The sequence below is a fragment of the Phyllostomus hastatus genome, unplaced genomic scaffold, assembly GCF_019186645.2.
Source record: "Phyllostomus hastatus isolate PE091 unplaced genomic scaffold, TTU_PhHast_1.1 phas_contig_1, whole genome shotgun sequence".
Lineage (NCBI taxonomy): Eukaryota > Metazoa > Chordata > Mammalia > Chiroptera > Phyllostomidae > Phyllostomus > Phyllostomus hastatus.
Window position 1 is genome coordinate 37,099,939 of NW_025333498.1, and position 16,458 is coordinate 37,116,396.

The window sequence follows — 16,458 nt, forward strand, 5'->3', positions numbered from 1 at the left end:
AGAAATGAAAGAAAATTTCTCTATTCTTTTTATGAAGAAAAGGTAATATTGGTATAAAAAAACTGATAGTATGAAAAACATTGCAGAACACTGCCACTTCTAAGTATTGAAGCAGAAGTTCCAAATGAAGTAAATGGACTTTGCAACACACCAGCAAGCAGTATTCCATGACCAAGTGGGTTTCTTTTAGAATTGCAAATTTGGTTCAACATTACAAAAATTATAAGATAATAAACTATATTAACAGATATAAGTAGAAAAATCATATGGTCATCTCTATAGAGGTAAAAGAAGTCTTTGACAAAATTCAACTTTTTATTTTTATTTTTTGGTAGCATGGGTTATCACAGATGCAAATATATATGTGTGTATATATATGTATATGTATATATGTATATTTTTCAAGGAATGATAGATAAGTAAATATACAGTGGATGGTGGGAGCCAGGTTTTTCACTGTTGGAGAAAAGAGTTACAATACAAGAAAGAGAGAAGACAGAATGATCCCTGTGCAGTTGGATTGTAATTGCAGGTATCAGTGTGAATTGATGGTTTTAAATAGATCTTCAATGATTCTCAGCTGGGGGCAATTTTACCCACTAGAGGAAATTTGGAGATGTCTTCAAACAGTTTGGTTATCACATCTGGACGGCAGGGCATGCCACTGGCATCTACTAGGATGACGCTAAACATCCTACTGTGCAGAGGGCAGCACCTCCAGCAATTATCTGACCCAGACTAGCAGTGTGCCGAGAGGTTAAGAAACCCTGAGATATAGAAAAAGGTGTGTGTGTGTGTGTGCATGTGCACACATGCATATACATGTTTCCTAGAGTCCTAATCTTTCTTTTTAAATAGTCCTCTAATAGGAACCAGGGCACTGAGAAAAGCAAAACCACTTCTATGATATTTTTGACTCAACATGCATATGCTGAATTTGATCAAAAGGAAACATCAAATAAACCCAATCTGACTGGCATTCTACAAAATAGTGTGACTGTATTCTTAAAAAATATTGGTGAAATGGAAATTTTCTGAGAAACCCTTCCAGATTAAAGATGACTAAAGAGATTTTACAACTGAATCTAATGCATAAACTGAGGGGTTTTTTTGTTTTGTTTCGTTTTGCCGTAAACAACATTGTTGAGTTAGTTGGCAAAATTGAAAGAGGCCTATAGAGTATCTGATATTGTATCAGTCTTAATTTCCTGATATTGATAACTATACTGTGATTATGTTAGATAATCATCTTATAGGAGATACATATTGAAATGTTTAGGGGTAAATATTAGAGTATATCTGCAACTTATCTTTAAGCAGTTCTAATATATGTATGTACTAAGAATTAGGGTAAAATATTAACATTTAGAAAATCTGGATAAAGGGTATCTGAGAATTCTAATTCTAGACACTATCCCTGCAAACTTCCATAAGTCTGAATTTCTGTAAAAAATGAACAGAGAGAAATCTTGCTTTCTGTCTAAAATTATCTGGACAATGCCTCTGTTCTCTATGTTTGGAAAAAAGCAAACAAAATACTCATGATTTCTAATGCATTCTTAAAAGATAATAAAACACATATTATCAATATCCAATTATTGTGAAGTAGCAATTTAAAAACGACCTTATTAAAAATATTCATATTATTCTTTTAATAGCATCATTAAGGCAAGGCTTTATTTATTGCTTAATATATCAATATTTTCTATCCTCTTGACTGAACACATTTATTGTTTTATTTCATACCTTTCAGTGATAGACATTGACATTGGGTCAAAAAACTAGGAGTTTTTCTCTGAAAACTCTGGATTATATTTTGAAAAATTTATCAATTTTAGCACCAAGGAAGCAAATAGATTGCATAGTTGTTAAATAATCTTAATGAGATGTCAACAGCAGAAAAATATCCTCAGTCCTCGGCAAGGTCTTCAGGTAATGAAACATTGATTTTTTAAAAACTGCTAAAGCCATTGTGCTTACAGAATAGGAAGTAGATGAAAATAGTTATTTGTTTACAAGGGCACAATCCATTTTCAGATACTTAATTTAATACTTGCAATTACGTGCTTCTACCTTCATTAGTTAATATGTTCAGTTTGCACCATTGATCTTTTTTCTTTTTAAAGATTTTATTTATTTATTTTTAGAGAGGGAAGGGAGGGAGAAAGAGAGAGAGAGAAACATCAAATGTGCGGTTGCTGGGGGCCATGGCCTGCAACCCAGGCATGTGCCCTTACTGGGAATCAAACCTGTGACACTACCATTGACCTTTTGAGTAAACATGCTCAGTTCATTCTCAAAGCAAAGCTGAAGCCAAGTCTCTGACTTGAACTAAATCATTAGAGACATTATGTTTATGAGGAACCATCTATGTCTTAGAAGAAGCTTTATGGAACCAATAGACATAAGAATGTATTGTCATCTATTTGTACAATTGAAATGATTTTGATATTTAAGTCAAATATTTACAATATTCATGAGAATTATTCAGAATCGGAGGTTTTCATTTATTCATCTCAAAATCTTTAACCTGTGTTCTAAGCACCAAAACAAAACAAAATAAAAATTACCCTAGGTTGGAATAATAGTCATCTACTCCCTATGAAATTGTATTAAATAAGAGTTAAACAACCTATGTTGAGGGGAAAAAGCACTGTAATTCTAAGTGAGTGGTGCAGATTAGTCAAAGTGAGGTATTTTCAGAATGGCAAGGAACCCCTCCAGTCTCCAAATTCAGAAAAATTTCCAGAGTGTACAAATTTTGGAAGTTACTATTTGCAAAGCAATGGTAACTTTTCTCAGCAAACTCAACAAATGTGGACCATTTTTAACTATTCTGATTTCCAATGGAAGCAATTTCCTCTGTGTTTTGAGAACAACAGGCACGCCAACCTAAGACTTTTTTTGGCCTTATTTTGCTCTCTAGCAGAAGTTCCGTTATGTGTTCATTTCCGCTACGTCTTGTTCCTGGATTTGACAGTGGAAGCCCAATGGATCTGTTAAATGCTGCTGAATAAGAAACTACTTCAAATCCAGCGGCTTTAAACAAAAGTCATTTATTGTCACCTATGTGTCTGCAGGACTTTGGGAGTCTAGCTGATCTAGGCTGGGCTTGACTGGGCTACTCACCTTCACGTTGCAGGGCTTTGCACCACACTTCCTCTCACTGTCCCTCTGTGGATCAGTTGGGGCCGTTCTGTTCTTACCACCAGTCTCTCATCTTCCTTCCTGACTTGGGATAAGCAAAGCAAGCTGTTCTTAATGGCAATGAAAAAGGTACAAAAGAGCAACTGGAAAACTGCATTTCTCATCACTGCCAAAATAAGTCAGATAGTCAAGTCCAAGGTCAAGAACAGAATTGCAAAATTACATGACAAAGTATATGCCTATTGGGAAGGAGGAAGAACTGGGGCTAATAATGCAACCTATACTAACATGAAGAAATATCTGCTCTACTGTTTTAGAAACTCTTCCTGTTTCACATACTATTTCAAGTCAGTTCTTTTTGATAATGGAAATAGTGTTGGCTCACCAAGTTGCACATATGTCATTTTAAGAGGAAAACTAGCCTTTGTAAAAATTATAAATGTCTTTTTTAGAACTACTGTTGCTGGAGGCAATAGGATTCTTCCATAGTATTGCAGGAAATGCATTTCAAGGATACAAGCATAAGAGGATTTGAGGTGCAATGGCAAGATTTATTGGAGTAAAAGCAAAGGAAGAGCTTAGGTGAGGTCTCAATCCACAACCAGATGGCTGAGCTCTGTCTAGATGCAGAAGAAGTCCAGCTTCAGGATGCAGGCCTGCACTTGAGCCCACCAAGCCCAAGATGAGGGCCAGGATCCAGCATTCCTGTGGCCATAGCCTGGCACCTGAGGCTCCAGTAGTCCAGCACAGTCTCTGTTCCCATCTGGCTTGTGATAGGCCTGAGCATCTGCTAAAGAGAGAGAATGCCTCTGGCCATTTGTTAAGCTTTGATATTTCCTTGGGCTTGGGCAAGAGTAGTTTTTCTTCCCATCTCTTTCCTGCATCTTTCCAGTGCTATACTGGGTCCCCTCATCCAATCCCTTTTCTGTATCTTCTGGTGTTTCATGCCCTTATCCTATAGGATCTTTTTCTCTGATCTTCCCAGGCTAGACTCCTCCCCTTTATGATCACAATTATGACTCCTATTGTGCATGACTGGTTTTGTTTCCTCATCTGGCTTCCACTGTTCAAGCCTCAGTAGAGTAATTATTCTCTCCCAGTGTATCTCCTCTCCCCCAACTAATCTTTAGGAACAGTCCAGTTGTTGCCTGGGGAGATAGGAAAGCAAGTCTTTCCTGCCTAGGATGTAATCTCTTCGGAGCAGCTATGCAGCTGTTCCCTGGACTGTCTGTGAAGCTGTAGTTTTCTCGTTCATCTGGTTAATTAAGTGTCTGTCCCCCTTCTCTTTTGTTAATACCTAACTAGATACCTATGCTAATACTATGAGATATCAGACCATTAGTTACTACCCGATCATTGATTTGATGGTCAAATTTTATTAGCTATTCAGTTTTAATACTTTTCAGAAGAAAGAATCCTATAATCCATTTGGGCAAAGAATATCAGCAAGTAATGAATTGGCCAACAAACAATTAACTCTTTATAATAGATATGGAAGGAAGCACAAATTTCTAAAGAAGCTTTGTGTCTTTACATTTAGAATTTATATGCACTCATTCTGGTGATAGAGATTGTCTTCCTTCTGTTACAGTGGGAGAGAAAACCAGTTACTTCATGTGAAACAGAAAGACAATGACAAAGTGAAATCAATTCAGATGGCAATAATTCTGATTGTTGCATATGGAAAAAGAACAAAATGTTTCTCTCAAGATTATAAAATTTAAATATATTGCAAAATAATCCGTTTAAGACTTGTAAACATTCCCTTTTCTGTTTGATAAAATGTAGTCCCTGTAATATTTTTGAATTTTTAGTAACTACTTCTAAATTCTTTTTATTGCTGATAGTTTTTGTGCTTCAGATGTCTGCATGTGAACAGAATGCTTATGAGCTTGTTGTAAACACCTGGAAAGAGAGGGTTTACAGTGAGAACACATAAAGAATCTTAACAAAGGTGCAAATATTTCGCAGAGACAGACAGCACCCATTTCCAGCAGTTGTGCCACACGGTAACATGAGTTCACAGGATCCAACAGGGTAACTGCTAATGTGTCATCTGTCAAATCTGAATCACAGTTATAGTTACTCATAAGACATTGACTTTCTCTTGATGACAGAAGCATTAGCACTTTTCTCTCAGGATGGGTCTGATTTAAGTACATATGTGATACCCTGCTTGTCCTGGAAATCAAGGTCTCTAGGATGAGAGATCTCTAGTCTTTACTCTTTCAATATCTACCAGTGTGACTGGAGGCAAGTCCAGTTTTTGGCTCCTCATCTATTTAAGAAGGCAGGAAAAGACTGTCTCTTCAATCAATTCCAGCTCTAATATTCATTAACTCTACTGTGCTGGCAGAGTGTTCATGGGGCTGTTCCTCTGATCTACACCAAAGAGCTTCATAAACTTTAGTGCTTCCTCGAGTAAAAGGTAAATCATGATAACACTATGATGCAAAAATGGGTTACACTGTCATGGAAATCTCATAAAATGAATGCTTCAAATAGGAAAAAATATAAAATATATTTCTGTTTTTGAGAAAAATACCAGTGAATTTCCTTATGGTTTTTGAACTAAGGTTTAATAAATGCAAAACACCCTCTTCAGTCACTGAGTATAGAGGGAAAGATGGAAAAGTCATTGAATTTGAAAACTAGTTGAATCATTTCTCATTTTTTGGTGGATGAGAAAGGTAGTAACTATGTAGTGTCACTCTCTTTGTTAAAACAGAGAGGAGGATCCCTTTGTGACTGGTGTTTAGGACTGGCACATCTGCCCATGCAGATTGCATACCACGGTTTCAGAGCATGCAGTTCCCTCAGCCTCTGACATGAGTGACCTTAGAGTTGTTCAGTGCAGAAGCTGTTTAACTGAATGTGGAGGCCCTGAAGGGTAATAGCTTAAACGTGGCATTTTCTGCATGTGACCTTGAAAGAATACACTGGGGTGAGACTTGGAAGCAGAGTCGGCTTTGTGGGTGGGTCACATGCACTTGCTGAGGGCCTGGCACTGACAAGGGCCTCGTACTTGGCTTAACGCTCTGCTGTCACCATCTTGAAATTCTTGATTTTTAAACAAGCAGCTTTGTCTTTCCATTTTGCACTTAGTATCAAAAATTATGTAGCTGGTCCTGAATGGATGTGGGAGTGCTTTAAGGCTAGAATAGCAAGAATATGAAGAAGAAGAAATGCTTTTCTACTTCTAATATTCAAGATAGAATTATTTTAGTATGTTAATTGGCTTGAAAGCCAGGATTTGTTGACACAGTAAAAATAATTTTCTTACTTCCTTTTAGTACCATATATCAAAGATCAAATCTGCAGAATTCAGATTATACAGTTTCTCCAGGAATATAGAGGACATTTACCTTTAACTTATGAGCAAATGTTTATTGTCAACATTTTCAACTATTTTATTTTATTTTTTAGTGTAAGTGGTAACTTCCATGAGCCAGAGAATACCTGTGTCTACTTTTGACACAAAGTTACATAGGCTGATGTTCCTGCCACCTGGCCTAGTTGAATTAATCCACAGATGTCAAACGAAACAGGAAATTTTCCTATACAATTATTCTTCATATTGAAAAAGTTTGTGTGTTTTTATGAGTTTAAAAAAAAAGAATCTAAAATATATTTTTATGGTTGGCTTTTACATTTTCCTTGATTTTTTTTGACCTGAAATAACCTAAAAATGAAAACACTTGAGTTGATCATATTGAGTTAAATAATAAGACAGGGTGTAGCAAAAGTAGGTTTATAGTTATTCATATGGAAAATGATACAATCATTAATAAGTAATAATAAAAGAATAAATTCTGTGTTTTGTGTACTCACAAGTATAAATCTTCTTTTGGCCAAATCAAACAGTTATGCTTTAAAGTAGATTTTTATCCTGGGATCATTCACTTTACTTATCTTAATCATTCAACTCATAAGAAGTGTGAATACTAAGAAATTTAAGAAATGGCTAGTACTAGTTATATCTCTAAAGATGAATTAGTTATGACTGCAATATCTGAATTATTATAGTTGGGAACTGAGTGGTCTGTCTCCCATACTTGGAGCTAGGGAAGTAGGGAGGGAAGGAGTAACGGGTGCACATGCATACACGAGAGAGAGGGGGAGAGAGAGAGAGAGAGAGAGAGAAAGAGAGAGAGTGAATGGTGAAAATAAGGTTAAGCAAGTTATTGGCCCCAAACCTGTTGGTGACATGCCAGTCCTTGTGGGCTAGATCAAGGTTTCTAAACCTCTGCACTATGAACACATTGACATTAGGCATTTGGACTGGATAAATCTTTGTTGGTGGTGTAGGTGCCTTCTACTTTGTGGGACGTTTAGCAGCATCTCTGACCTCTACCCACTAGATGCCAGTGGCATACCTCCTCTTCAGTTGTAATAACCAAAAATGTGTCCAGACATTGCCAATACACCCTTAGTTAAAGAATCTTAGGGCTAATTGAACTAAAGATAATCTGAAGCAGGCCAAGTGGCCCTCAGGGTGCCTTTTTCATAGGCTGATATGCTGAATGATACACTTAAAATGCTGAACAGGTAACTGAAGAAAAGTGAATGTAGACGGCCTATTCCAGGGCCTTCCCAGGGTGTGTGTCTGTGTGTGGTTGTTGGTGGGAGGGTAAGAAAGTATTGCAGAGAGAAGGCAACCCCAGTCTCTACACTTCTACTTTATTTATTGTACATGGGAACAAGAAATACAGTAAATGACCATGATCTCAAAGAGCACTGATCCACAAACACATCAAGTTAATACCATATCAACATATTTTCCATATGGTTTGTGATTGAATGAAAATGTCCATTCCCCAGTGTTTTGGTTCCTGCCTGCATTGCCACCCTCTCTTTACAGAATGCTTGATTTAGAATGTTTGGAAAGATTTGAGTACATTCCAGACATTGGGGCACCTTAGAACTTGAAGATAAAGCCCCTTAAAAGTAAATTTTTTCTAAGACTTAGAGCAACCATCATCAACACTAAGTGTGCCTAGTTACCTGGAAATTTTGAATTATTAGCCCCACTTTCATTCATTTAGTCTCCAATAGTGTTTGCCTTTTTAAAATACAACATCATTAATTTTTAGGGCTTGTCATCATTTATGGTTGGCTTTATGCTTCTCTGGCATTGGAAAAATACATTAACAGATCATTTAAAAAAGAAAAAAAAGAAAGAAAATATAACTGGGCAATAAAAGAAAGAAAGAAGATGTATAGATTGCTTTAAGATGCGATATAAGAAGATTTTCTATAAAAATAACATTTTTCAATGATTTGATCTGTGAATGGGAAACAGTTGTATACCACTTCTGTTTTGGGGAATAAGTATGTATCTTAAATTACCTAACCTTTTGCTGTGAAGTATTTGAGTAGCTGCTCCACCCTTTGAAGAAAAGTACTTTCAAAATAGGTATTTCAGGATAAGGCAAGAGAATTAGTCAAATATTTCAGAACCATACTAAGATATAATGGGTAATATAATTTGTCTCGAAGTTTTTGTTCCTCCTCATTTTATTTATTTTCTTTGCAGAATAAATAATTTTTAAATAATGTTTTACAACATATGTAGAAGCTTGGTTGAATTTTTGTTTCCTCATATGTGAAGGGCATCTCTTTATTTTACATATAAGGAAAAAGCAAACAGGGAAGTGGAGAAATTTACCTAAATTTTCAACTGAGTGTAGGAGCTTTGCACAAGGCTGGTGGTGCACATTAATGCACTCTCTGTGTTTAGCATCACCACCTTGGCCCTTGCCTGTCTGGAAGCAGCATGAGAGGAAGACATATCAGACTTCTGTCACTCTCCACTTGGTAACGTATTTGGTATCCCTTATATTTTATACTCTGTATTTGACCATACTGCCTACAATTAGGGTCACAGAACTAAAACATCAGCAAGCTGAGAGACGGAAAGTAACTACATTTGATTGAAATATAGAATGTTTATGTTGATAAAAAATGAAAATTATCACTCATAAATCCTCTTATTTAGTATCTTCAAAAGAAAGGAAGAAGTACACATTGCAAATGAGAAATCCACAGTTCCTGCCCTTATCCTGGCATTAATAAACTATGTGGTCTTAGTAAATCATTGTTTTGGAGTTATCTACATTCTTGAGTCTTGTTTCCTCTGGAAGAAATTCTAAAACATCCTGATCACTATCAAAATACCCATGAGCAACAGATAATCTCTGGTCTAATAAGACTGGGAAAAAGAGACATTCTTATTCTCTCTTGGTTGGACTACAAACAACCTTCCAAGAAAGTTATCTGGGAGAATTAATTAAAATATAAAATATGTATGCCTCCCTGATCAACAATCCACCTCCAACTATTCATTTACTAGATATAAAAATACCAATATTTAAAGACATATGTATAAAATATTTATCACATGGTTCTCAGCGACCAAAAACTGGACACAACCTGAATGACCACCAGTTACAGGATAATTGAACAAATTGGGTAAGTCATATTCCAAAATAGAATGCACCTTTTAAAAAGGTGACATCTATATGAATTGACTTGAAAAAATATTCATGCTACATTACACAGTAAAAAAGAAATTTGCAAAATACAATAAAGTATTAACATATTTGATATTAAATCTTTATATTTATGCTTGTGATGAGCAAGGGAAAATATGAATGAATACATTCATAGCAACAGATAAATCAAAGAGAGAAAATTATTACTTTTTCTCAAGATGTATATAACTTTTAATAAACAATATTTTTCTAACATTTTATTATAAAATTTCAAACATACAGCAAAGCTTAAATAACTTTAAAGTATGCAGACATATATATATCACTCGATTTCTACTTCATTAACATTTTACTAAATTTGTTTTATCACATATATATCCATTCATTCCTTATTTCATTTACTTTTCTTATGCATTTCAAAGTAAATTGCATACATCAATCCATTTTCTCCTAAGTACTTCACCTTGCATAATAAATGACATTTTGATTGAAGTTTAAAACAGTACATTTTACAGAAGGTTGCCACAGGAGCTCTGTTGTGGCTCCACTCACTAGGCATCTTGGATTTCTCCTCCCCACTCCCAATGTAACAGGTCTTTCTAGGGCCTATGGAATGAAGGGCAATTGGGTATTAAGGTTTGAGAGTAGGGTATTAGAAATATTAGAGAAATGAATAATTTTTCTAACACACTTTGGGGATTCATATCTCAATAAATGCTTTTTGGAATTCAACATAAATTGTATGTGCATTGTGGAAAAGTGAGCCAGAGATATCCAAGGAGATTTTAGGCCTTTGGAGACAGAGCAGGTATATTGCTCAGACCTCAGTTGCCAATAATAGAACCCATTCTACCTAAGCAGACAGAAAGTTATTACATGGTATTACATGCCAGAACCAATGCAAGGGCTGAAGAAAAACTCTATGTTGAGATTCCAGGAAGCATTTCCAAGTCTTTCCAACAGAATTGGGTTAGGGGAGGTACTGCCTCTGCCATAATCAGAAACTTTATTATGGAATCAGAAATATGGCATCATGGCTGCTGGTTCCAGGATGACACCTCAGCCTTTGCCAGGAATCTGCCAAAGGAGGAAACTACCCATGGAATTCAGAAGTCACTGCTGTGGTTGTCTGCTCCACAACCCAACTGTTTTTGCCACAGTCTGTCAGAAACATGGAAGCTACTCACCTTGCTTCTCTCCTGAAATGAATCTGTACCCAAACTAAGATCTGGAATCTCACTATAGGGACTCTAGAACTGTTTCATGAAAAGTACTGTTAGTTGCATAAGATAATCAATTCTCTCCTTTTTGAGTACACAGCTAGACTGTTTTTCAATCTCCCCTGCAGTTACATGTGGCTATGTGTCAAAGTTCTTGCCCAGAGCTGTGAGTGGAAAAGATATATGCCTTAAGCCAATGTTCATAACTCATCCACATTTTTTCTCCATGTCATTGTCTGGGACCTGACCCACCTTTGACCATGTGGATGCCAAAAATGCCAGAGAGTGTAGAACTACCATCATTACCCAGGATTTATGGATGGTTTTGTGGTGCAAAATTCATTTTGGATTACATGAGTGAAAATAAAACTTGAATATTTTTAAGCCATTTGATTATTATTCAGGCTTGTGTTATAAAAATGTGATTTGTGGAGAGTGTATAGAAATGATTTCAAGGACAGCATGGTGTCTGTCAAACAACCTCTGGTTTAATCCCCATGCAGCCCTGCCAAGTCCTAGAGAGAGGGCTGTAACAATAGAGCTGATGTAAATTAAGAATCATTTCTCTAAAATGTCCGCGGGATGCTGGCATACAAATTGTCCACAGCACTGGGGATCATTGGTCCCTGTAGAAGCAGCAGCAGTACAGGCAATAGGAAATTAGCTATGGCAATGGCAGTGAGGTTGGAGACAAAGGCATCTTTTTTGTGGATGTCATCCATGTCTTTGGCTTTAGCAATCATGGATACTTGGAGCCTTGGGCATTGGCAGCCTTACAGCCTCTGGAAGGCAACAGTGGGCAATGTAGGCATAGATGGCACTTTCAGAATCCTCAGAGATCACTGGCACCACTATGGAAGGCTAGAGGAGGAAGGGACTGAGTGGTTGCATGCCATGTGGCAGGTGGGAGGAATAGGGTCTTGGAACATAGTGCAACTTTTGGAAGGATTTTGGAAGGATTTGGTAAGGGATAAAGCTCCCACAAGCAGGTGAAAGGTATGGTCATAGGGCTACTACTTTCTATCAGTTATTTTACTCTTGTTTTTAATATGAGGTGCAGTAAACACAGGTTAAATTGAGGAAAAAGATGAAGTTTAGAGAATTAAGCTAATAGCACAACATTCTGTACATGGTAATGAATGTGGGTTCATTTGATCAGTCATGCTGCCATCTTCCTGTTTGGGGCAATGGAGAAGGTGCCAGGGGAGAAAAAGGAAAAAGGCTGCAGTTATCTAATGAGGATGGGTGGCAGGGTCTCGGATAAATTAGGAGAGGATAAGATTAAGAGCATAGCTGAAGGAATGAATTAAAAACATTTAGAATATGGGATGGAAGAAACTTGAGCACAAGTATTTCATGCAAAATATTATAAACATGGAATTAGATAATATGAAAGCTAACTGAATCATCATACAGACAAAGTAATTAAAGAAAGACATCTGGAACAGGAGAGAAATAAGGGAAGCAGAAGAAATAGAGGTAGGTTTGAAATAAACTAGAGTATATTGGTAAGGCCAGATGCATTTTTTCCCTCCTTTTCTTTTTTTTCTTTTTTTAAAGATTTTATTTATTTGTTTTTAGAGAGGGAAGGGAGGGAGAAAGAGAGAGAGAGAAACATCAATGTGCGGTTGCTGGGGGTCATGGCCTGCAACCCAGGCATGCACCCTGGCTGGGAATCGAACCTGCGACATTCTTTTCTTAACATATATTATGTCCTCTTAACCACAATCCTAAATATTGCACATTTCAACATTTGTTTCTGGAAATATTTAGGAATTACATATCTACCAAAACAAATGTTTCAAACATCTATATGACCTGTTTTGCATGACTAACTTTGCATGCATTTAGAGTCCCACAAAAGTCTAGATCTCCTGTTTGTAACTCCTTATTATTCCATAAAAACAACAACAAAAATGGATATCTAACATGATTTTCTGTAGCAATAAGAAACAATATCCAGTAAGGTACCACCACAAATATCTTTGATCATGCCCTTCTCACCATGTTCAGACCTGAAATAAGGAGATTTTGATGATGAGGGATGGGAGTACATTATTCTTTTGTTTCTTGTTACTCTGGAGGTAATCACATCTGTATGAAAGATGAGAATATCTCATTTTACATGAATTCTTCTCATTTCTGTTTGAAGTGTAACTTCAGCCTGTGGAATGTCTTTGGTCATAGCCTAAACTATTTAGTGGTATAGATGCCGCTGATGTGATGTGATGTGACTAGAGGGAGGGACGGAGAAAGGCCTACTTAACCTCAAATATTTTTCCCTCTGGCCGGCTAGATTTTGGAATCACTAATTGCTGTCATTTTCCAAAAGGAAAAGAGACTCAGGAAATAAATAGATTTTGTGATAAAATATATCTTTTTCCTACTCATTTAAGGGTATATTTTACACTTACAGGGAACTTGGGATGTCAAGTATTTGGACTGGAATATTGTGCAGCTAAATTTTCTCTGGCAAAAATAAAAAACAAACAAACAAACAAATAGGGAGGGAGAGAGAAAGAGAGAGAGAGAGAAAGAGAGAGCAAGCAATCTTATGCAATCACTCTGGCCAGAGGAACAGCCTCACAACAAAAGGAGCTATGGCTACGGGCTCTGATGTCAGGGCTGACATCAGTGTAAAGTATGTGTACCACAAATGGCTATGACTCTGCTCTGGGCAAGCTGATGTCTTTGGATTGACTTTTCAGAAAATAATATCTGCTCAAAACATCCTTTTATGTGAATCAACGTCAGATTGTTTTTAACCTCCCAAAGATAAGATATCTTGGGAGATCTGAGAGGACTTCAAATTCACATTATTATAATCACTTATATATTTAATGAGTATTTAGTAAGCAATTACTAAGTGCCAGACTTCATGCTTGCTAGTGAAAATATAAGAAAAATGCGATGACATTCCAGGCTTTAAAGATTTCAGAATTTAATGAGAAGAGGAGGACATGCAACCCCCGGCCCCAAATAATTAAACAAAATAAAATAATAAAATAAAGTTTTATAAGAAGCAGTGTAGGCTACTTATACAAAGTATTATGGGAAGACAGAATAAAGGGCAACTAATTATTCCCAGAAGGAATTAGGAAAGATTCAAATAAATTATACTTGTGTGGAGTGAGCTTAATTTTTCAAAGAGGCAAAGAAGTGAAGAGTATTCTAATTCATAAGAGGGAAAGATAACTTATTAATGTAATAATACTGCTGGGGACTGAATGTTTGTGTTACCCCAAAATTCATAGATTGAAACATAATTCTCCAATGTGATATGTTTGAAGGCAAGGCCTTAGGGAGATAATGAGGCAATGATGGTAGAGCCCTTGTAATGGGAATAGCGCCCTTATAGCAGAGATCTGAAACAGTTTGCTTCCTCTTTCTCTCTTTCTGCTGATATGGCAAGATGACCATCTACAAGTCAGGAAGTGCCCTCATCACACACCAGATATGCAGTTGCCTTGACCTTGGACTTTCTATCATTTAGAACCATAAAAAAGTAAATGTCTGTTGTTTAAACAACCTAGTCTATAGTGTCTTATTGTAGCAGCCCAAGCTAACAAAGTACTCTTTAACTCCTTAGAATGGATGGTGTAAGTCATAGCATCTTTAAGTAAGAGCTGAGTGATGGCCACACTCAATAGGAAAATTTTGCTGGACTGGAACACAAAGCATTTTTAGGGAAGGTGGTCCAGCATTAATGGAAGCCCTTAACATCATAAAGGCTTTGGGAAACCTGGCAGTTGAGAAGCAGGCACGAGAGAGAGGATGCTGACTGAAGGATGGGGAAAGGCCAATAAAAGTAACTTTTGTCTTTTTTATAATTGTTCAGCATCAGTTCTAATCAACTTCATCTCACCAGAACACAAATATCCAAATCAAGGTGACATTAAAAATATGGAAATATCAAAATTAATACCCAAGGCTTTAATAAAGGGCTTAACCCACCATGTGCCACAGAGGGTGTCAAGATCTAACTCCAGGCCTTTTAAATTCTGTAAAGTGATGAGCATTGAAAGAATGCTGAGTCTCCTCCAGAATTTCAAGTAGCTGCTGTGAAAGTCAGAGCAGACTTCTGTCATTCCAGGTTTGCCCAATTTCCTCCAGACAGTGCTGGTCTGTCTATATAGATCATATGTATGGATATGTATTTGCTGGCTTTGAACTTTTTGGATGTTTTCCGACTTATAAATATGAACAGTCACAATGAGACCATGCAGATTTTTGTCTTCGAAAAGCTGCCAGTTACTATGGACAATCTCTCAGAGAAAGTTTAAACAGTAACACACTGTTTGGATACCATGAGGCATCATAAAAATATGCCCTGAAATTTCAAAAATGATATTTATATGCTAAAAGTAATGTTGCATTTCTCAGAATCAACAAGAGTCCTAGATCATTCTCTAAGATAATAGATAGGTGTAAGCTTTTTTTAATTAAAAAAAATTTTAACATGAGGATTTGGTAACACATATGAAAAGTAAATGAAAGGATAAAACAGTCATTTCACTAGAGGTAAAAAGGGACTTTTATGGTCAACAGCAAGAAACAGCTTGTCATTTGGAGAGACAAACAATGCAGCTACACTAGCAGAATGTCTTGTTTTCTGAGCAATAAGATTTCTATATACCTTGGTACAAAGGGAAGCTTTGACTAGGTTATCATGGCATCATCTTTGATCCTGATAAAGGAATGTTTTGCTCTGCTGAGGACTCTGAGGAGGAAAGGGTTTTCCTCTGGGCTCTAGAAAACTCACCGTAAAGGCCAGGCCTCATTCTTGAATCCTTGCCCCAACCTCATAACTACATATAAGTACACTGAGGTTCTGGGAGCTGGAACATGTTGGCAGAGCTGGATTCCAGCCTACCTCTGTCTGCTTCTAATGCTCTGCTTCCTCACACTATCTTGCAACTTCCCTCAGTGACTTACCCTTCAGTTTAGAACCTCACCCTTCCAGACATCTTCCATGCAGAACCCTGATGATTTTCCAAGCCCACCTCTGGGGAATTGGAGGAGAGAAGTAGAGAAGCAAACTTTTCTCCTGTGACTAAGGGCTGTGACAGGTTCTTGAGGTACATACCAATGCACAATGTGTTTCACATGCTTTATGCACACACGTTAACTCGGTTAATCTTCACCAGATCCTGTAAGGTAGATGCTATTAGTATCATTCTCATTTTTAAGATAATTTTCCTAAGGTTACAAACTAGTAATTGGTAGAGGTAGCACTTGAAACCAGGTCATCTGACTCCCAAACATGTGCTTTTCCCCTGTATGCAGTGCATACATATATATACACAGAGTGTTTCTATTTCCTTCATCTACAGATGTCTAATCAGTTCTCAATAGTACAGAGATTGGTTGTCTGTTTTATGGATTGTAACATCACCTTGCTTTTTCTATGGCACCTCTAATTAATCTCATGAAAATTTTATCAGAACATATATTATTTAGACACATTTTGGGGAAATTCAAGACCATTCATTTAGTTAGTGAACACCTACTCTGTCCAAGCCATTGCTTCAGGAAATAACAACAAAATACACCTAAAACTAATACAAAATACTATCAAAAGTAAACTATAAATGATA

The 16,458-nt window shown here is 36.7% G+C and overlaps 1 long non-coding RNA gene across 2 annotated transcripts in view; it reads right to left on the reverse strand.

Annotated features, from left to right (window-relative positions):
• The window catches only part of LOC123814032, a 42,226-nt gene that overhangs the window by 18,681 nt on the left and 7,087 nt on the right, over positions 1 to 16,458 (reverse strand). For both annotated transcript variants that reach the window (XR_006784828.1, XR_006784827.1), the window contains exon 2: positions 3,130 to 3,232. This is a non-coding gene — a long non-coding RNA (uncharacterized LOC123814032). The remainder of the gene's footprint in view (positions 1 to 3,129; positions 3,233 to 16,458) is intronic.